This window comes from Sus scrofa, chromosome Y (assembly GCF_054392235.1).
Source record: "Sus scrofa isolate SSC_HxYL_T2T_F1_AM1 chromosome Y, Sscrofa_HxYL_maternal_Yorkshire_Landrace_v2.0, whole genome shotgun sequence".
Lineage (NCBI taxonomy): Eukaryota > Metazoa > Chordata > Mammalia > Artiodactyla > Suidae > Sus > Sus scrofa.
The window spans coordinates 6,182,627-6,205,547 of NC_139402.1; the positions used below are offsets into that span (position 1 = coordinate 6,182,627).

Sequence of the window (22,921 nt, forward strand, 5' to 3'; positions counted from 1 at the left end):
ATCCTTCTTGAACATTTGTATTCAAGACGAAGATCAAACAGACTACAGGCAACTTGCTGCCCACATCTAATGAAGGAAAAAAAAAAAATCTGATGGTTTTTCATATCGGAATTTATTTCCAGACAGAAGCAAACTGCCCTTTATAGGACAGACTCCTTTAGCTGAGCTTTTAAGAGAAGCATAAAACTATCAGTAAGTGTTACCACTTTTCCTCTTTACGATGCTGTGGAATTTACATAGTGCTGGCCGTGCATTTTCTCTTTTTATTCTTGCCGTGAAAAAAAAATTGAGAGGTGCACAGGCATTATTAGCAGTTTTATAGAGAAGGAGACGGAGCTCCAGATCATTAGATGACTTGCACACTATCGACCATCTGAAAAGCAGTCAATAGAACTAGAACCTAAATTTTCTTAAATAGTTCTTGTGTTCTACCTATCTTTGGCCCCACAGATACTCAGGCGCATCTCCCATGTGGGATGAACCCTTTAGGCAGAATATCTGGATTTAAATGCCTCATCTGTCACCTTTTGTATGATGTTGGGTAAATGTTTCCACCAGTAAGAATTTATAACTTTGTTTTTTTTTTTTTTTTTTTTTGCTTTTTACCACCTCACTCCTGGCATGTGGAAATTCCCAGGTTAGGCGTCACATTGGAGCCACAGCCACATGGGATCTGAGCCACATCTGTGTTCAGACCTACCCCACAGCTCACAGCAATGTTGGATCCCTGACCCACTGGGTGAGGCCAAGGATTGAACCCACATCCTCATGGATACTAGTTGGATTCGTTTCTGCTGCACCACAATGGGAACTCCCCAGAATTTGTAACTTGGTGATGGTGCCATGGAATTGCTTTAATGCCACATATGGAAAAATTAGCACTAATGTGTAAGAACAGGATGTGCCTCACAGAATTATCACCAGAGAAACAACTACATCCTGGTTCACGGCTTTTCCTTCTCCTCAAAATCATCACTATTGGCTGGATCGCCCAGGACCTCTAAGTAGGTAGGTTGAAAACTGTAGTGGTAGGTATTCCTGTTGTGGCTCTGCAGGTTAAGAACTAGTATCCATGAGGATGTGGGTTCAATCCCTGGTCTTGCTCAGTGGGTTAAGGATACAGTGTTGCCACGAGTGCAGTCATAGGTCACGGATTCAGCTTACACCTGGCATTGCTGTGGCTGTGGTGCAGGCTGGCAGCTGCAGCTCCAATTCAATCCCTAGACTGGGAACTTCCATATGCCATGGGTGCGGCAGTAAAAAGCAATAGAAGACGAAGAAGAAAGGAAGGGAGGGAGGAAGAAAGAAACAGAGAGAGGAAGGAAGGAAAAGACAAAGAAAAGGAAGGAAGGAAAGAAGGACGGGAAAGAAAGAAAGAGAAAGAAAGAAAGAAAGAGAGAGAGAGAGAGAGAGAAAGAAAGAAAGAGAAAGAAAGACAGACAGACAGAAAAGAAAGACAGATAGAAAGGAAGAGGTACATATACCCAAGGGAATGTTACTTAGCCATAAAAAAGAGCAAAATACAGCGGTTTGCAGCCACATGTGTACAACTAGAGATTTTCATACTAAGTGAAGTAAGTCAGGAAGAGAAAGACACTATATGACACCACTTCTATGCGGAATCTAAAATATGGCACAAATGAACCATCAAGAGAACACAAACAGACTCACAGACATGGGGAACAGACTTGGGGTTGCCAAGGGGAATGGGGGAAGGAGTGGGATGGACGGGGAATTTGGGGTCCATAGAAGCAAACTATGACATTTAGAATGAATAAGCAATGAGGTCCTACTGTACAGCACAGGGAACTCTATCCAGTCTCTCAGGATAGAGGCGGAAGATGATATAAGAAAGGCAACGTATGACTGGGTCATTTTGCTGTACAGCAGAAATTGGCACACCACTGTAAATCAACTATACTTTAAACTAAAAAATGAACAGGAAACAAAGTGGTCCATATATACACAAGGGAATATTACTCAGCCATAAAGAAGAACAAAGTAATGCCATGTGCAGAAACATGGTTGCATCTAGAGATGCTCATACTGAGTGAGGTAAGTTAGACAGAGAAAGACAAATATCATATGAGGTCACTTCTATGTGGAATTGAACATATGGCACAAATGAACCTGTCTACAAAACAGAAACAGACTCACAGACATAGAGAACAGACTTGTGGTTGCTGAGGGGGAGGGGGAGGGAGTGGGATGGACTGGACAGGGAGTTGGGGTCAGTAGATGCAAACTATGACATTTAGAATGGGTGAGCAATGAGGTTCTGCTGTACAGCACAGGGAACTGTATCCAACCACTTGGGAGAGACCCGGATGGAAGATAATAGAAGAAAAAAATGTATATATATGGATGACTGGGTCACTTTGCTGTACAGCAGAAACTGACAGCACATTGTAAATCCACTATAAATTTAAAGAGAAAAAGAAAAAGAAATGGCACATATATACAAAGGAATATTACTCAGCCATAAAAAACAAAATAATACCATGTGCAGCAACATGGACGCAACTAGAAATTCTCCTACTAAGTAAAGTCAGTCAGATAGAGAAAGACAAATACCATATGATATCATGTATATGTGGAGTCTAACATATGGCACAAATGAACCTATCTACACAACAGAAACAGACTCACAGGCATAGAGAACAGACCTGAGGCTGCTAAGGGGGAAGGGGACAGACTGGGATGGACAGGGAGTTTTGGGATAATAGATGCAAACTATGGCATTTAGAATGGATAAGCGATGAAGTCCTGCTGTACAGCACAGGGAGCTATATCCAGTCTCTTGGTATAAAACACAATGGAAGATAATATGAGAAAAATAAACTGTACAGTCTTTTTTTCTCATATTATCTATGTATATTAATGGGTCAACTTACTAAACAGCAGAGATCGACACAACACTATAAATCAACTCTAATTTTCTAAAAAAAGTCAAACTGTAAGGGAAGAGGAGAAAGACCCCAAGACTTGGCTACAAAGGAAATCATTGCTCAACTATAGGAACGCCCTTCTGGAAGCTGATGGAATGAGACTCCGTTACAAGGTTCAATACGAAGAAACCGCTAAAGAAGACATGAAATGAAGCAGGATGGGGAAGGCTGATTTCAGAGGCAAATTATCACCTTCCAGCCCAACCACAGCTGAACCAGGACAGAGCGAAAAGCATGGTGGTTGATGCCATCTACCGTTCCAAGGGGGCTGGATGAGACCAAACATACCAGTTTTGCTGACTTGCCATGGAAGAGTATTTCCTTTTTTCCTTTTCTCCCCCCACCCCCACCCCATGTCATTAGGACTGTTGAGCCAGTGCCCCTGGCTCTTTAGATCCCTCTTGTGAAATGCATATGAACTGGTAATAAATGAATGATCATTGACCATCAAATAGAGGGTGGGTTGCCTAAAAGTCTCAAAAAGGATCTTAAATACATGTGCCCACCTTCTCATCTCCTCTTCCTGTCTCTGATTAACTAGCAAGATCTATGCACATTGACTTAGGGTTTGTCTTTCAGCATGATAGAGGACTCTTTTCTTAGAAACAGAGATGCTCAAACCATAGCCATCACAGGGTTTCATACCCTCACTCTTTAAAAATGCAGTCACGTCCCCAGGAGCTATGCTTTTCCTATTATTCTTTTTTTTTTTTTAACGCCTTGACAGTCTCTTGGCCATTTTTCTACTTGTTAGCACTTCCATCAGAAGAGAGGAAAAGGGGATGAAACTATAACGTGTCAATTTGAGACACAGGGTCTTCTCTTATGCCTATCACCGCCTCGAATTGTCTACACCATTCCTGCCCCACTGGGAGCGTTCACAGCCGCCAGCCCTGCACCATCTGTGTGCCGACGAAACAGCAGAGAATTTCAGCCCACTTGCCCCATCCTTCTTCTTTTTCTGTATGATTACTGCCATGTACACTTCACCCCAACAGAAGGTATGAGATGATTAAAGCAGGTGGGTTGGAAGTCAAAGTATTAGAGAACATTATTTGCTAATATGAAAACTGCCCTAAGAACATGAACCCACAAATGTACATCAAAGACTTTAAATGTTGCTGTTGTTGTTTTTCTCTTTTTTTGGCTGCACCTGCAGCACGCGGAAGTTCCCAGGCTAGCAGTCGACCCCTTGCCACAGCTGCAGCCAGAACCACAAGCCATGAAAATGCTGGATCTTTAACCCACTGAGCCATGAAGGAACTCCCAAAGACTTTAAATTTGAACATGAAGGAAACTTAGGGTCAGTTTTCTTTCTTTGGGCTACTACTGAAAATTCTAAAAGAAATAATTAACCTAAGTGAGGATGAACTGATTCCTGCTTTGGCTAGCTTGTGTTGATCTGACAGACATTTCATTCCATACAAGGTTAAATTATTAAAGAATCCCACATACACCAAAACTTGCAGTCTATTTAGAATGATCACAACTTAAAACAGACATCTGGAGTTGAGATGTGGCTCAGTGGGTTAAGACCCTGACATACTGTCCATGAGGATGTGGGTTTGATCCCTGGTTCTGCTTAGTGGGTTCAGGATCTGGTATTGCCATGAGATATGGCATAGGTCGCAGATGTGGCTCCAATCTTTGCTGCTGTGGCTGTAGGTTAGGCCTGCAGCTGCAGCTCCCATTCGACCCCTAGCCTAGGAATTTCCATATGCTGCAGGTGCAGCCATAAAAACAACAACAACAACAACAAAAACCCGGACATCTAATATAGGGTCAACTAAAATGGACAATGGAGCCAAGAATCCTCTAAGGAGAAAAGATAGTATCTTCAATAAATGGTGTTGAAGAAACTGGATAACCACAAGGAAAAGAACTCAACTGCACCCCTTCCAGATACCACGCGCAAAAAATTAACCTGAAACAGCTGAAAGGTGTACATGAAAGACCACTAAGTGCCTAGAAGGGAAATACTCCATGACACTAGCAATGATTTTTCTGGCTATGACCTCAAAAGCACATGCAACAAAATGAAAAATAAACAAGGGAGATGAAACCAAACCAAACAGCTTCTGCACAGAAAAGCAATGATCAGCACAATGAAAAGACAACCTAAGGAATCCCTCATACTTGCAACGCATACGTGGGATAAGGGGTTAAGATCTGAAATACATAAGAAAGGCATATTAATACGTAAATACATCCATTACATTAATATACACATACATACATAAGACATAAATACATACATAATACATACATACATAAAATACATTACTACATAAATACATAAGAAACTCAACCGCAAAAACAACACCAATAACCTGATTTTAAACTGGGCAAAGGATCTGAGGAGACATTTTTCCCAAAGAGGATATGCACATCACTAACAGATATAGGAACAGGTGCCACGCATCGCTAATATCAGGGAAAGGCACATCAAAACCACGGTGAGACAGCATCTCGCACCTGCTAGACTGGCTATCATTCAAAAGACAAGAGGTAACACATGCTGGCAAGGATGTGGAGAGGAAGGAACCCTTATGGAGTGTTGGTCAGACTGTAGGTTGAGACAACCAGTATCGAAAGCCGCATGGAGTTTCTTCAAAAAACTAAAGGCTAGAATTATGATATCATGCAGGAGTATCCCCTGTGGGTATAGAGCCAAAGGATAGGAAATCACTCCCAGTTCTTTTTTTTTTCTTCTAAAACTTTAACAATGATGTTTAAAATAAAATAGAAAAGTACAAAGGGGAAAGATTGGGGCTGAAGTGAGGAGTGAGGGGTTTGCATGTTCAACCAGTCAGAGATATTTGCAGACAATGATTTTTTTAAAACTGAAATATAGTTATATACAATATTAAGTAAGTTTCAGGTGTGCTACATAGCGATTTGATATATGAATACCTTGCGAAATGATCACTATGATAAGTCTAGCCAGCATCTGTCCCCATATTCCTTACATCTCTGTGGGTTATTTACATTACAACCAGAGGTTTTTTTTTTGTTTGTTTGTTTTTTTAATGGCTGCACCTGCAGCGTACAAAATTCCCAAGCGAGGTGCTGAAATGGAGTTGCAGCTGCCGGCCTATGGCACAGCTCACAGCATGCCAGATCTGAGCCATACCTGCAACCTACACTGCAGTTCGCAGCAACGCTGGATCCTAAACCCACTGAGGGAGGCCAGGGATCAAATGCACATCCTCATGGAGACTATGTCGGGTTCTTAACCCACTGAGCCACAAGGGGAACTTCGACGTCACTATTGGAAGAGATATCTGCACCCCTATGTTTATTACAGTATTATTTACCGTAGCCAAGACACGCACACAAATATTAGCTAAAAAGAAGGAAAAAAAAAAAAGGGAGTTCCCATCATGGCACAGCAGAAACGAATCTAACTAGTATCCGTGAGGACGTGGCTTGGATTCCATGTTGCTGTGGCTGTGGTGTAGGCCAGCATCTGTAGCTCCCATTGGACCCCTAGCCTGAGAACTTCCATATGCCGCAGGTGCAGCCCTAAAAAAGCAAAAAAAAAAAAAAGGACGCATTCATCCCTTTTGCCCCAACACGGATGGACCTTAGAGGTAGGATGGTTAAGCAAAATAAATCAGACAGAGAGAGACAAATGTTGTATGAACTCACTTATAGGTGAATCTGAAAAAAAAGAAAAAAAGTAACAAACTCATAGAGCCATAGCATAGACCGGTGGTTTTCAGGGTCTAAGAGGTGGAGGAAATGGGGAAGGGTTGCTCAAAGGCTACGAACCTCCAGTTCCAAGATGTGTGAGTTCTGGGGATGTGAGGTACAGCATGGTCATACACAAACCCAAGAAGCCTACCGTTGGTTACACTGCATTGTATCTGCCAGTGGCTAGCAGAGCAGATCTGAAAAGTTCTCACCACACACACACACACACACACACACAAATCATGGAGAAGGTGACTGTAATTAACCTGACGATGGTAATGATTTCACAACACACATGGGTATCAAATCAGCACGTGGCGCGTCTTATGTGTACTCCACGTTACAAGTCAATTACATCCCAAGAGAACTGGAAAAAATTTTTAAAAAGGAAAATTTAGCACTGGTGTGTAGGAGTTTCCTGGTGGCTCGGTGGGTTAAGGATCTGGCCTTGTCCCTGCTGTGGCACGAGTTTGATCCCAGACCTGGGAACTTCCACATGCCATGGGCACAGCCAAAAAAACAAACAAGTAAATAAACAAAACTAGTATCTAATGTTTTTGTCCTAAATTCTTTCGTGCCCCAAAGATGAATGGGATCTCTTAGAAAACTTAATAAGTGGATAAAGCCCAACATTAAGAATCCTTGCTGTAAAGAAGAGTTCATGTGGGGGTTTAGCTTTCAGTTCATTTATTTTGTAAGTTTTTGTTAAGTAACAAAGGAAACCTGTGCTCAGATTCCAAAAAGCACCTAATTTCCTGAGGTCGCCACCTCAATCTCCAGTGACAGCTCAGTGTCAAGACATCCCATGTATATTTATTGAAATTGGTGTGGTTTGGAGACTTTTTCCATCAGTGCTAATATGGGTAATCACACTTCTTCAGTATTTACTTTATATGGCCATTGTGAAATAGCTGAAGAGCTCTGTTATACTAGAAACTCAACATGTAAGTAGCCAAATTTATAGTTGAGTTTGTCAGAAAAAAGAAAAAAAGCTGGGGAGTTCCCTTTGTGGCTCAGTGGGTTAATGAACCCGACTAGGATCCATGAGGATGCGGGTTCGATCCCTGGCCTTGCTCAGTGGGTTAAGAATCCGGCGTTGCTGTGAGCTGTGGTGTAGGTCACAGATGCGGCTCAGATCTGGAGTGGCTGTGGCTGTGGTGCAGGCTGGCAGCTGTAATTCTGATTCAACACCTAGACTGGGATATGCCACAGGTGTGGCCCTAAAACAGCAAAAATAAATAATAATAATAATAATAAGATGGTGGCAATACCAAAACATTTGGCTCAAATAGATGGTCTGGAATCATGGAATGAACCTTCTCTACTGCAGATTCATACTCCCCAAAAGCTAGAGTTGAAACATTCTGGTGTTTTTTTCCTCTTTTTTTGGTCTTTTTGTCCTATTTTTTTAGGGCTATACCCGCGGCATTTGGAGGTTGCCACACTAGGGGTCTAATCAGAGCTATAGCTGCCAGCCTACACCGCAGCCACAGGAACACCAGATCCAAGCCGCATCTGCAAACTCCACCATAGCTCACAGCAACGCCGGATCTTTAACCCACAGAGCGAGGCCAGGGATCGAACCTGCAACCTCATGAATCCTAGTTGGATTCATTTCCGCTGCGCCACGACAGAAACTCCCATTCTGGTGTTTTTCTAATCATGCATATTGTTGGAAATCTCCATCTAAGTCAAATGCTGAGTAATTCAAACCTTCCAGGAGAAAGAGGAAAAAAGTCAGAAGTAACAGATTAGTGCTTTTCATTAAACAGGGTTCTGTTGGTGGGAAAACTTTAAAACTTCATGTTTTCAACTAAATATCCTTGCTTCCATCACATTTTCAGAAAGCAATTACTAGGCTTAAATTCCAAAAGTATATATACATCCTGCTGGTATAGATGGTATCCAAAATTCATGCTCATTTTGGACATATTTTGCAATATAGTCCGTGCCTACCGGGCATGAAATTTTAAATAGTGGTATTTTCAGTGTTGCAGCCCAAAGTGTTGGAACCATACAGAGTTACATTGAGTAATTTAGTTATATTATGCCAGAAACCAGTTAACACTGCCTAATGATGAAAATGCTCAAAGGAAGAAAGCCTTCTAACCATACATTGCATTTTCCAAGCAAAATGCCAATATAATGACAGTCAAAAATGTACAGACACTGCAGGACTTAGAGAGGAATTAATCAAGATTAACATTTTAAAAAGATACATGAGAATAAATGCTCATAAAAATTCTTAGGATTGGAGCTCCTCTTGTGGTTCAGCGGTAACGAGCCCAACTAGTATCCATGAGGACACAGGTTCAATCCCTGGTCTTGCTCAGTGGGTTTAGGATCCGGTATTGCCATAGCTGTGGTGTAGGTCACAGATGTGGCTCAGAACCCATGTTGCTGGGGCTGTGATTAGGCTGGCAGCTAAAGCTCTGATTCGACCCCTAGCCTGAGAACTTCCATATGTCATATGTGTGGCCCTAAAAAGACAAAAAAAAAAAAAAAAAACTCTTAGGATTGGTTCTTTGGTAAAGAAAAAAAAAAAAAAACAGGTGAACTGTTTAATATGATAATCATTAAAAAATGGGGAAGCCCAAATGAATAATAGAAGAAATGATCAGAGGAAAATCTTGGCTATGAAAAAATCAAGGAACGATAATCAATGTGTAATTGCAGTCCGTGCAAATGTATCTGAAAACTTAAACAAAGTGGATGATTTATGGTAAATGCCTTTTTCTCCCCTAAAGAAATAGAAACTGGAAACTAATCACATAATTCCAGAGAGACCCAGCTTCAGTCTCTGCCTCACCCACTTGCCCTCTCAAAGACAGCAGGTGCAAATGGCGTCACCTTTTTCTTCGTTGAAAATTAGATTTACTTGCTAGCATTTAACCCCAGTTTAGAACATAGAAAAGGAGAAACCGTTCCAAATCTTACCAGGAAGGTCGCAAAGCACTGACAAAATCCAAGAGATGGCAAACAACAAATTGATAGAAATGTGTTAAACATTGAGCAGATAGAATCCGGCTGTGTTTAGAGAAAAATCCCCTGGGATGACTTGAGCGTTCTTTTAAGAACAAACATCGATTCTTCTATTAGTTAATTTATTAAACTTATGACTAGAATCACAATCGAGAGGCAATTGCCCTAAGGGATGAAAGGTGCGGAATAAAAAGTCTCTCACCCTTCATTTAAAGAAAAAAATCCATCAAAAGAGAAATATATATATTCTATACATATAATGCTGACATCAGTTATATGTGGAATCTAAAAAAAAGGATACAAAGGAACTTATTTGCTGAACAGAAACAGACTCACAGACTTTGAACCACTTATGGCTGCCAAAGGGGAGAAGGTGTTTGGGGGTCGGATGGGATGGGACTTTGGGATAGAAATGTTCTAAAATTAGGTTGTGATGGGGATTGGACAACTAAAAAGCTAATGCAATTCATTGGGTTATTTACAAATACCATTTTTTAAATAAATAAATGACACTTGCAAAAAATACATATATAATAATGCTTATATACACACAATGTTAAAATACAGATATATCCCACTAATATACCTATGATGTATAAGACGGACATGGGTTAACTGTACAGGCCACATACTCCCCTCAGTGTTCCCTTAAAGTCCATACTTGGGTTTGCAATACAGAGTGAAACATATTAAAAGTGAACCAAACATTGTCAAATTAACCTTTGTTTAAAGTCTCCAGCTCTCTGTCTGGCGTATGGAGCAATGCCAAGGCACTAATACACACTGCAGGTGAATGCTGATATTTCTATAACTGGGGTGTATGAAAAGTATACCTCTGTATTTCCTTGGGGCATATCAACACCATATTTACGATGCAAAAATTGGACACATTGTTGCCAACATATATCTTCAATATGGAAACTGTGTCCCAGTTTCCTCTGATAGTTTTTCCTGCAACAGCCTCTTGGTATCCAGCACCGTGGGTAATGGGGAGCTACTTTTCTTTTTCCCTCTGGGGTTTGTCATCATGTGTACTCGAAATGCAGCAAAAAAAAAAAAAATGGATTAATTAATACCATAGGGAAGTACTAGCCCCTGCTCAGTCGATGGTATCGTATCCTAGAAAAATGCATCTTCCTGGCAAGACAGTTCCCAATTAAAATGGAATGTTTGTGACCCAAAGAAATGAAATAGAAATTACAAAGCCTGTGCAAGTCTGATTTATGACTTAGGGTTTCATACCAATAACTCTGAGCCTTAAATGAATGTACTGCCTTTGGGCTAAAATGATCAGAATTGAATTTGCAATAAAAAAAAAGAAGAAGAAGAAAACATAATTTACTTCTTGCAAGAGTGAAATACACGACAGACATATGAAGAGAGACATTCATGGGCAAGGGATAGATACATTCACTATTGTCCATCTTTATCTATTTGATAAGATACATTGTGTTCTCAGTTTGAAAATGGCACGTGCACATAAAACAATTCTAAAGACAAGGTAATGAACCTGGTTCAAATTGATCCATGTTCAGTCCTGTCCTAGAATTCCATTAAAGAAAGATTAAGGGATTTTTCCATGTAACGTAGAACATAAGAAACCAAAGTCTGAACAATTTCAGGAGAAAATAATCAAAGCTTCATATAAAGACATGATTCTGAATAAAATATGAATGAAACACATCAGCTCAGATCTTTGCCAACAGCGTCAATACCTCAGCAAGGCAAGATAAACACAGCCTTTTACTGAGAGAGGATAAGGTGATAGAAAAGGAAAAATTCCTACATAGTTTTCAAAACTCAATTCAACGATTCATTTTTCATAGTTGCACTGAAATAATTTTTTAAAAAATAGGTAAAAGGCAGCATCTTGGACCTTCCTTTCTTCACAGTTGTGCCTTTAACGTGAAAATTTCTGATTGAAAAGTAAAAACAGGTGAACACTTGTCCATTCAGATAACTGCTGATTTTCATCTAAGTTTTAGAAAAAATACAGGGCGAAAAACCACAAATGCGTTATTAATGGAGTATGTATTTCAGATGAAGTGAACTATACATAAAATAGATAAACCACAAGGATCCAGTTTATAGCACAGGAACTAAAATCACTATCTTATAATTAATGGAAAAGAATGTAAACAAAGCATATATATGTATGTATATGTATATATATACACACACACATATATATACACACACATATATACACACACATATATACATATGAATCATTTTACTGTACACTTAAAACTAACATTGTAATTTCAATACAATTTTACAAAAAATAAGTAAAAATAAAAAATTTTAAATGCTGACCTCATTTGGAGAAGAATAAATTATAAAAGTAAAATTCACTTTTTTCCCACTACACTTTCTTTCTTTCTTTTTTTTTGGGGGGGGGCTAACATTTATTTTGTCTTCACTGAAAGGGATATGATGGGATTAACAAAAAGCAGTAGAGACAGGTGGTAGTGCCTAGATGGATTTTTTTTTAAGAAGAAATAGTTTCCAGGTATTATCTCATATATGGCACAAGTGACCTTTCCACAGAAAAGAAACTCATGGACTTGGAGAACAGACGTATGGTTGCCAAAGGGGAGGGGGAGGGAGTGGGCATTTGGGGTTAATAGATGCAAACTATTGCATCTGGAGTGGAAAAGGAATGAGGTCCTGCTGTATAGCACAGGGAATTCTATCTCGTCACTTGTGATGGAGCCTGATAGAGCAGGAAATTCCCATTGTGGCATAGCATAAAAAAAATCAACTAGTATCCAGGAGGATGTGGGTTTGATCCCTGGCCTTGCTCAGTGGGTTAAGGATCTGGTGTTGCTGTGAGCTGTGGTATATAGGCGGCAGACACAGCTTGGATCCCACACTGCTGTGGCCATGGCACTGGCCAGAGGCTGTAGCTCTGATTCAACCCCTAGCTTGGGAATTTCCATACACTGCAGGTGCAGCCACCACCACCCAAAAAAAAAAAAAAAGAAAAAAAAGGTCCTATTTTACAGTACAAGGAACTATATCATCCTATTGGGAAAGACCATGAAGGAAGATAATTTAAGAAAAGGAATGTATATATATGTATGGCTGGGTCACTATGCTGTACAGCAGAAATTAGCACAATATTATAAATCGACTATACTCTAATAAAAAATAAATGTTAAAAAGGGGGGGCTTGGTGGTTAGCCAGCCATCTTATAGATGGTTAGCTACATCCAGGCAAGCAGCAGCAAGGGCAGGGCACAGAAACATCAGGTCCAATTGGAAAGGGTTTACCCATTAGCTGGGATTCTCCCTTCCACCCTTCTGACACCATGCAGTTGTTTCAGGAAAGAAGAGCATGTAATAAACACAATTCTGTCGCGTTCCCATCCTAGCCGAATGGGAAATCCTTAAGAGATGCGACATCACATGTATTTCTGGACAGTGGGATACAGATTGGAGCACATGCAACAAATCAACAATGTACAGAGACTTACAGCCCAAAAGATGCTGGAGGGAGGGGTGGCAGGAGAAGGATGCCAGGTCCAAGGTCACTCAGGAGACTGTCGAGGAATCTATATTTTGATGAGCTAAATATAACGATTTATCTAAAAAATGGTATGTTTTATAAAATGACCATTACAATCCAACAACAGAAACATTGTGATTTATATGTGAAAATTTTCTCTTAGGGACCTCCACACTGTCGGTGGGAATGTAAATTGGTGCAGTCGCTAAGGAGGGCAGTATGGAGATTCCTTAAAAAACTAGATATAGAACTACCATACGATCCACCAATCACACTCCTGGGCGTATAACCAGAGAAAACCATAATTCTAAAACATATATGCCCCTCTGTGTTCATTGCAGCATTCTTCACAATAGCCAAAACACGGAAACAACCTAAAGGTCCATCAGTGGATGAAGGGATTAAGGAGATGTGGTACTTATACACCATGGAATACTACTCAGCCATAAAAAAGAATGAAATAATGCTGTTTAGAGCAATGCGAATGGTACTAGAGATTATCATGTCAAGGGAAGGAAGTAAGACAAAGAAAGACAATATCATCATATCATTTATATGTTGAATCTGAAATAATGATACAAATGAACTTATTTACAAAACAGAAGTAGACTCACAAACATAGAAAAGAAATTTATGGTTATCAAAGGGGAAAGAAGGGGGGATGAATTGGGAATCTGGGATTAACATATACACATTATCATACATAAAAGAGATTAACAGCTATTTACTGTACAGCACAGAGAACAATATTCAACATCCTGAAATAACCTATAATGGAACAGAATCTGAAATATATATATATATATATATATATATATATATATATATATATTTTTCCCACTGTACAGCAAGGGGGTCAGGTTATCCTTACATGTATACATTACAATTACAGTTTTTCCCCCACACTTTCTTCTGTTGCAACATGAGTATCTAGACATAGTTCTCAATGCTATTCAGCAGGATCTCCTTGTAAATCTATTCTAAGTTGTGTCTGATAAGCCCAAGCTCCCGATCCCTCCCACTCCCTCCCACTCCCTCCCCCACCCATCAGGCAGCCATAACTCTCTTCTCCAAGTCCAAGATTTTCTTTTCTGAGGAGATGTTCATTTGTGCTGGATATTAGATTCCAGTTATAAGTGATATCATATGGTATTTGTCTTTGTCTTTCTGGCTCATTTCACTCAGTATGAGAGTCTCTAGCTCCATCCATGTTGCTGCAAATGGCATTATGTCATTCTTTTTTATGGCTGAGTAGTATTCCATTGTGTATATATACCCCATCTTCCGGATCCAATCATCTGTCGATGGACATTTGTGTTGTTTCCATGTCTTGGCTATTGTGAATAGTGCTGCAATGAACATGCGGGTGCATGTGTCTCTTTTAAGTAGAGCTTTGTCTGGATAGATGCCCAAGAGTGGGATTGCAGGGTCATATGGAAGTTCTATGTATAGATTTCTAAGGTATCTCCAAACTGTTCTCCATAGTGGCTGTACCAGTTGACATTCCCACCAACAGTGCAGGAGGGTTCCCTTTTCTCCACAGCCCCTCCAGCACTTGTTATTTGTCGATTTATTAATGATGGCCATTCTGACTGGTGTGAGGTGGTATCTCATGGTAGTTTTGATTTGCATTTCTCTTATAATCAGCGATGTTGAGCATGAAATATATATATATTTGAATCACTGTGCTCTACACCTGAAACTAAGACATTATTGTAAATATATATCTTCAATAAATTACTTAATTAATTACATTGTTCCTTAGAGTGACTCAGGCAGCATAGAACATACTGTATTGACAGTCAAATGAAAACAATATTCACGTGTTTTTTTCATGAGTCATTCTAACAATTTTTTTCCAAATGTATTGCCTTTTGCTGTGTATAAGTTTGTCCTGCTTGAAGCTCTTCAACGTTATTACAATAACTACATGAATTTGTAGCAATCATTTACCTATCTCATTTATTCATACAAACAAAATTACAGCATAGAGAATTTTATTTCTGTGCCTTGTTTTCAAACCTGTTATATTTTTCTTGGTATTCCTATTTGACCATTGTGATATTTCATTGTATTCATTTCTTACACATCCACTTTTTACACAAATAAAAGGAAATAATTTGAATTTCAACCTGTAGAACACACAAGAGAGAGACGTGTTCTTTACTTCTGCGCACTGGGTTTCAATTCTCTATGTGGTTTTTCTCCATTCTATTCTTTATGATTTCCTGCCAAAGGCTATTTTTACTAAATACATAATCATAGATAAATGGGCATTTTTTTTTCTTTGAAGACACAGGTTCATCTCTAAAAAGTAAGAAACAGTCGAGATTTTATACACCCTGCGGAAGAATTGCAAAACTCTGAAAAGAATAGTGCTGATGAAGACGCAGGACTTAAACTCCACAATTACCTATGCAGAAAAAAAATAATTTTCTGAAGTTTTATCTTAAGGGCCAGTTCCATGGAAACGACATCTCCCAGTACCGCATCATGAGACAGGGAGAGGAAGAGACACCCAGAAGAGGCTCAACAGATCTTCAACAAGGCAGGACAAAGTCATCATTGATAATGCAAAGTATCACCTGCTTTCTTAGCTGCAAATGAATGAGGGAATTTTACCAATCCCTTAAGACCTAGGTGCAAATGGGACTTTTTATCATCAGAAACGTAATTTCGAGTCTGTGCTTTAGATATGATCTCATCAAGCTCTACACAAACTGGCTGGTCAATAAAATCTATAGTGCTCTTTGACTGTCTTTCTTGAGTTATCATTACACAGCTTAACATTTATCCCACTTAAGTGTATATTTCCATTGCATTTAGTAGGTTTAAGGAACTGTGATCATGTAATTATTTTCAGGAATATACAAGAGAGACAGGAGAATCGCTTCCATAAGGGGTGCTGGGAAAACTGGTCGGCTCAATGTTAAAGAAAGAAATTAGAACATTCTCTTATACCGCACCCAAAAGGAAACATAAAATGGATCAAAGACTTAAATGTAAGGCCAGATACTATAAAACGCCTAGAGGAAAACACAGGCAGAACACTCTTTGATAGAAATCACAGCAATGCCTTTCTGGCTCCACCTCCTAGAATAATGAAAATGAAAACAAAAAATAAATAGGGAATACCCATTGTGGCTCAGTGGAAACGAACCTGACTAGGATCCATGAGGATGTGGGACTGATCCCTGGTCCTGCTCAGGGGGTTAAGGATCCGGTTTTGCTGTGAGCTGTGGTGTAGGTCACAGATGTGGCTCAGATTTGGTGTTGCTGTGGCTGTGGTGTAGGCCGGCGGCTGCAGCTCCGATTCAACCCCTAGTGTGGGAAACACCATATGCCGTGTGTATGACCCAACCCCCCCACCAAAAAAAGTAAAAATTAGAACCTGATTAAACTTAAAAGCTTTTGTACAGCAAAGGAAACCATCAACGAAATGAAAAGATAACCCACAGGATAGAAATTATTTGCAAATAAAGTGACTGACAGATCTTCAACAAGGCAGGACAAAGTCATCATTTGCAAAACACACAAATAGCTGGTGCAGTGCTGTATCAGAAAAACAAACAGTATAACCAAAAAATTTTAAAAAATGGGCATGAATAGACATTTCTCCCAAGACATATAGATAGCCAAAAAGGCACATGAAAAGATGCTCAACATCTCTAATTATTGGAGAAAAGCAAATGAAAACTATATGAGGTGTCACGTCACACCAGTCAGAATGGCTACTATCCAAAAGTCTACAAATGATAAATGATGGAGAAAGTACGAAGAAAAAGGAATCCTCCCACACTGTGGGTGGGGATGGAAATTGGTGCAACCACTACTCAAAAAACTAAAAATAGAGCTACCATATGAGCCAACAATCCCACTCCTGGGTATATATCTGGAGAAAAAAATGTAATTTGAAAAGATATGTGCCCCACTGTTCATAGCAGCATCATTTATAATAGCTAAGACATGGAAGCAACCTTCCTCTTCCATCCACCGAGGAAGAGACAAAGATGTGCCAGCCATACAATGGAATATTACTCAGCCATAAAAAAGAATGAACAAACGTAATTCATAGCAATAAGTCTGGACCTAGAGATGATCGAACTAAGTCAGTCAGAAAAAGACAAATATTACATGATATCGCTTAGATGTGGCATCTAAAAAACAGTACAAGTGAATTTATATACAACACAGAAACAGACTCACAGACTTCAAAGACAAACTTAAGGTTACCAAAAGGGAAACTTGGCAGGGGGTGGGGGAGGGGTAAATTAGGAGTTTGGGATTCACATATACACACTACTATATATAAAATAGTATCAACAAGTACCTATTCTATAGCACAGGGAACTCTACGCAATAACCTGTAAACTCTGGGGAAAAAATCTGAAAACAGATAGATATATGTATATGTGCACTGAATCACTCTTCTCTACACCTGAAACTAACACAACACTGTAAATCAACTACACTCCCATCTAAAGTAAATATTGTTAAAATAAAACTAATCCTCTTTGTAGCCATTTTAAAGTTCTTTCCCAAAAAACTTCTCCAGAGTTTTTTTGTTTGTTTCATCAATAGGTCTCTCTAAAGGAAGCTTCCTAAAACATAGCCCAAATGCTGCTGATGGGTCAATGTGAATGAATCCATTCAGTAGACTTAGTAGAAGCATAAGGATCTCACTGTAGTAATTGGATTTTTTTTCCTAAGGAGCAGATGAAAATGCAAGATGAATACCACATAAAATAAGCATGCTAGCAGACACCCTTGGGGTGCTTCTTTGGGGAGCACGAACCCCAAGATGAAAGGAATGATGATACGGAGGTCCAGTGTTCACTGCCTTGGCAGGATAGGGCAGAAATAGTCAAGGATAGAGAGAGGAGATGTAGAGGGGTCTCAGGAGAAGGAAAAGGACCAAAGGGAGGAGGAAGAGTTCCTGAATGAGGATGCCAAGGCCCTCGGGCTGATGAAGGCAGAGTTACCAAACACGGTGATGCTGAAACAAGAGGTTCAGGAGGCTGTCTGTCTGCTCTGGAAGCTGCCTTTGGTGGTCCCAGAGGGGCCTGCATCTGCTCCTGGGGAGGGGACAAAAGGCCCCAGGCGTGTCCCAGCTGGGGTGCCACAAGGCATGCCACTGACCTGGGTGCTGCATCAATAGAAATTGAGGAGGCCAGAGGAGGAATTCAGGCAAGGCTTGACCAGGACTCGGGCTGCAGCAGGAGGGAATGAGAGAACAACCAAGAGGTGCCCTTGCTTGTCCCCTAAGGGGGTGGGCTGGTCCTTTAAATGGAATGAAGGCAGGGCCAGATCCATGGGCGGGGTGGAGGGGTGGCTCCGGTGGTCCACCCACCTCCTTGGTGGTGCTGGGGCAGGGTGCACACCCAGGACCCTGCTTTTGCTTCTGGCACTGTAGCAGGAGGGGAAGGGCCCTCCCAGGACAAAGGGAAGACAATAAGCAACATGTAACAATGTAACATAACTGGAACCCATGGGCTCAAGGCATCTATAAATGTCTACTCAGAAATTACAGATTGTATGTTACCTTATAAGAGACTTAGATGTAACAAAAACAACCACAAAAACAAACCTAATGGGGTATATAAGGGGATGCCCCCCTGTGTTGGGGGCTCAGCCTTTGGACATGAATCTACTGAGCCAGTGCCAGCTCCAATAAACGCTGCTTCCTGGCAAAAAGCCTTGGTGTCCCATTTCTCTGTACCTAAGTTCTGCAACAGCCACCTCAGAAGTGGCTGTTGATTTGTGGCCACTTTGTATCTTAATGTTCCTAATTTGCCTCACTGCACTAGCTTGCAATTATTTTTAGTCCTTTCTAGTTTTTTTGTATCTGCTGCTGGAGAAAATGTTTGTCCAGGGCAAACACTGCAGCAAAGGGGCCCAGATCCTGGGTCTCATTTATGCTAATTTGTACCATTTAAGCCTCAAAGCAGTGATGTGTATGAATCCGGCCTGCCCTGGGCATACCCCAGTAATAATGGCTCTGGAAATTATTATTTATAAACTCCTACCTAAAAAGTTTAACATGAGTTCCTTGCTAGTGCCAGGTTCATATAATTACACATTTGCGTAATGACGACAAAAAAAAAAAAAAAACAAGATATTTGCAAGTTGCTATACTTTCATATAAGAATGATGGAAAATAGTATGAGACGAAGAATGTAAATAGATCTATGACTGGGACATTTGGCTGTACCGCAAAAAGTGACACAGCACCATAAATCAACTGCACTCTAGGGAGTTCCCATTGTGGCTCAGTGGGTCACAAACCCAACTAGTATCCATGAGGGTGAGCGTTGGATCCTTGGCCTCACTCAGTGGGTTAAGGATCCAGCCTTGCCATGACTTGTGGTGTAGGTCACAGACGCAACTCAGATCCTGTGTTGCTGCGTCTGTGGTGTAGGCCAGCAACTACAGCTCTGATTTGACCCCTAGCCTGAGAACTTCCATATGCCAAGGGTGTGGCCCTAAAAAGATGAAAGACAAAAAAACAAACAAACACTATAATTAAAAAAAGAATGCTGAATTATCCTAATGCACATGTCAGTGTTTCAGAATAACGGGTGCTTTCCTAGACTTTAAGTTCAAGTGATATGTCATACCGGGAATCCCAATGCAGCAAAGTTTTAGGAATTAAATTCTGTACCTCCTGCCTACAGTCCTTGGTTTCAAATGCGGAATGAGGAAGATGTGATTGCAAAAGACGGAAGTTCACGGTGTAGTGAATTAAAGTGTGCTGTTTTACGGCAGGCATGCAAGATGCCCAGAAGATAACCGAGTAGAATAAATAAAGGTGAAGGAATGGAGGAAGGCAATAAAGAGAATTTATTGATGTCCTCCTTTTTTTCCCCCTCTCTCTTTTTTCTTTATAGGGCTGCACCTGTGGCATATGGAAGTTCCCAGGCTAAGGGTGGCATCAGACCTGCTGCTGCCAGCCTACACCACAGCCACAGCAATGCCAGATCTGAGCCTCATTTGCAACCTATGCCATGGCTTGTGGCAATGCAGGACCCTTAACCCACTGAGCCAAGAGTTACACCTGCATCCTCATGGATACTACCTGGATTCTTAGTCCACTGAGTCACAACAGGAATTCCTGCTGTCCTCCTCTGACGGACGTTAAGAAAAGGTTGGTGATCGGGAGTATTGCCTTCCATGGATATTGAACTTGTTTAGTGCCCGACCTATGTAAAGGTAGCATTCTTGGTGTATGCACTTCACAGAGGCCGTGATCACAGCAATGCTTAGGGATACAGGTGGGGAAAGGCCCTCCCGTAGGGTAGCCAAAGGATTCAACCAAACACCCTCGAGGTATTGTAACCACCCCTTCTCTACAAAGGGATGCTCGTCACGGGACCTTTCAGATCGGGTGGTAATTATTAAAGACAACTGTACTAGTGGCATGGGTGTCTGTGGTCACTCAGAGGAGAAAAAAGTGGGGGTAGAATGAACACGTCAGCATCCCATTTTCACAAGATCAATGTCCATCCACGCATTGCTTGGTGGAATAAGGAGCTACCCTTTCTGAATGTGCCTCTGGCATCATTTCCCAGGAAAACTTGGGTGTCCTGGACAAGACGCAGTGCCCTCTTCTGTCACAGCCAAATGCAAAGAGGTCCAGGTGCCTTACCATACCCTAATGCCCATCTCTCAGCCAGCCCTTGTCCTATGAGTATGGACCACATTGCTTTGGAGTTGCAGCTCTTTTTCTTTTACTTTTCTTTTTTTTTTTTTTTTTTTTTTTTTTTTTGTCTTTTTGCTATTTCTTTGGGCCACTCCCATGGCATATAGAGGTTCCCAGACTAGGAGTCGAATCGGAGCTGTAGCCACCGGTCTACACCAGAGCCACAGAAACGCGGGACCCGAGCCGCGTCTGCAACCTACACCACAGCTCACGGCAACGCCGGATCGTTAACCCACTGAGCAAGGGCAGGGACCGAACCCGCAACCTCATGGTTCCTAGTCGGATTCGTTAACCACTGCGCCACGACGGGAACTCCTCTTTTTCTTTTTAAAAAAATTAACGTGTAGTTGATTTACAACGTTGCGTCAATTGCTGCAGTGCAGTGACTCGGTCATATATACACATACGTTTTTTTTTAAATTCTTTTCCACCACAGTCTATCTCAAGAGACTGGATATAGTTCCCTGTGCACACACAGTAGGACCTCATTGCTTACCCATTCTAAATGTCCTAGTTTGCATCTACCAAACTCAAACTCCCCGTCCATCCACTCCCTCCCCCTCCCCTTTGGTAGTCACGAGTCTGTTCTGCATGCCTATGAGTCTGTTTCTGTCTTGTAGATAGGCTCATTTGTGCCATATTTTATTTATTTTATTATCCACATAGAAGTGATACCATATGGTATTTGTCTTTCTCTGTCTGACACACTTCACTAAGTATGATAACCTGTAGTTGCATCCATGTTGCTGCAACTGGCAGTATTTCATTCTTTTTTTTAGCAGCTGAGTGGTATTCCATTGTGTATATGTACCACATCATCTTAATCCATTCATTAGTCAATGGACATTTGGGGTGTTTCCATGACTTGGCTATTGAGTATTGTTGCTATGAATATAGGGGTGCATGTACCTTTTTGAATTATAGTTTTGTCTGGATGTGTGCTCAACAGCGAGATGACGGGATCATATGGTAATTCTATGTTTAGTTTTCTGAGGAAGCTCCATAGTGGATGTACCAATTTACATTCCCACCAAGAGTGTAGGAGGGTTCCCTTTTTGGAGAGGCAACTGTTGAAAAAACCTGCTCTCAAGCCCTGGTCTGGGACACCTTAGGATATGGACACACACAGTTGTTTAAATGTCCTGAACCTCACTTCTCCCCTGTTTCATCAGCAGGAACAGGTGCGGATTTATAAATTAAATAATATCTCTGATATGTGCAACTTTTTTGTTGACTTCTGCTCAAAAATTACCTAACCTCTGGATGTCCTTTTCTAGAGTTCAGATTCTCTGCTTTGCTTGGGTCAACCCTGCAATCCTATATGCTGTAAACAGACAAGTGTCTCTTAGTGATAATCTTCCTGAATATCTTTGCTTCCTCTTGTCCTAAGGAAGACATCTATTTAGAATGTTTCAAGGATGTATTATTTGTGCATGCCCCTTGAAAGAATTCAGTATCAACACTCTCCGAATTCATTTCCATGGTTAAACTTAATACTTGTCAAAACATTACAAAGATGTGTTCGTGAGGAAAATCCAGTTGTACCATTGACAGGGTCGCAGGAGAGTGGAAGAAGCTCCTCCCTGGGAATGTAGCCTTTTAAGGTGGACAGCAATAGCCAATGGTGTACAGGAAACAACTGCCTACAAAGACGAACCACCTATCAAGATTAACTGCCCCATACGTCTATGCCTATTGCTGCACTTACCTGGTCGTCAGACTCTAACCCTAACCAATGCTTCACATTGTGTCATCTTTTCCTTCCTCTGTAACTATCGCCACCATCACTCGGTCGTGGGACTCGAACCCCCAGCCCTTCCCCAAATTGAGTAACCTTCCTTTCATTGTCTTTGCCACAAGTTCCCACCACAGACCCTTCGCCCGATTCCCAGCACGATCCTTTAGAAGAATAACATCTCCTCACAGTCCTGGCTGCCGCTCTCTTGAGCTCAGCCCATCCATTTCAGATGCCTTAATAAATCTCTCTTGCTTTGCTGACCTGGCCTTGTGCATGCCTCCTTCGGCGAAACAACAGTAAAATTAAAACTCAGTGAGAAGACGTTAAAATGACCTTTTGTAAAACTC

The 22,921-nt window shown here is 40.9% G+C and overlaps 1 long non-coding RNA gene across 6 annotated transcripts in view; it reads right to left on the reverse strand.

Annotated features, from left to right (window-relative positions):
* Positions 1-22,921, reverse strand: part of LOC102164143 (uncharacterized) — a 358,716-nt gene that overhangs the window by 267,376 nt on the left and 68,419 nt on the right. The gene's annotated exons all lie outside the window — the stretch shown is intronic.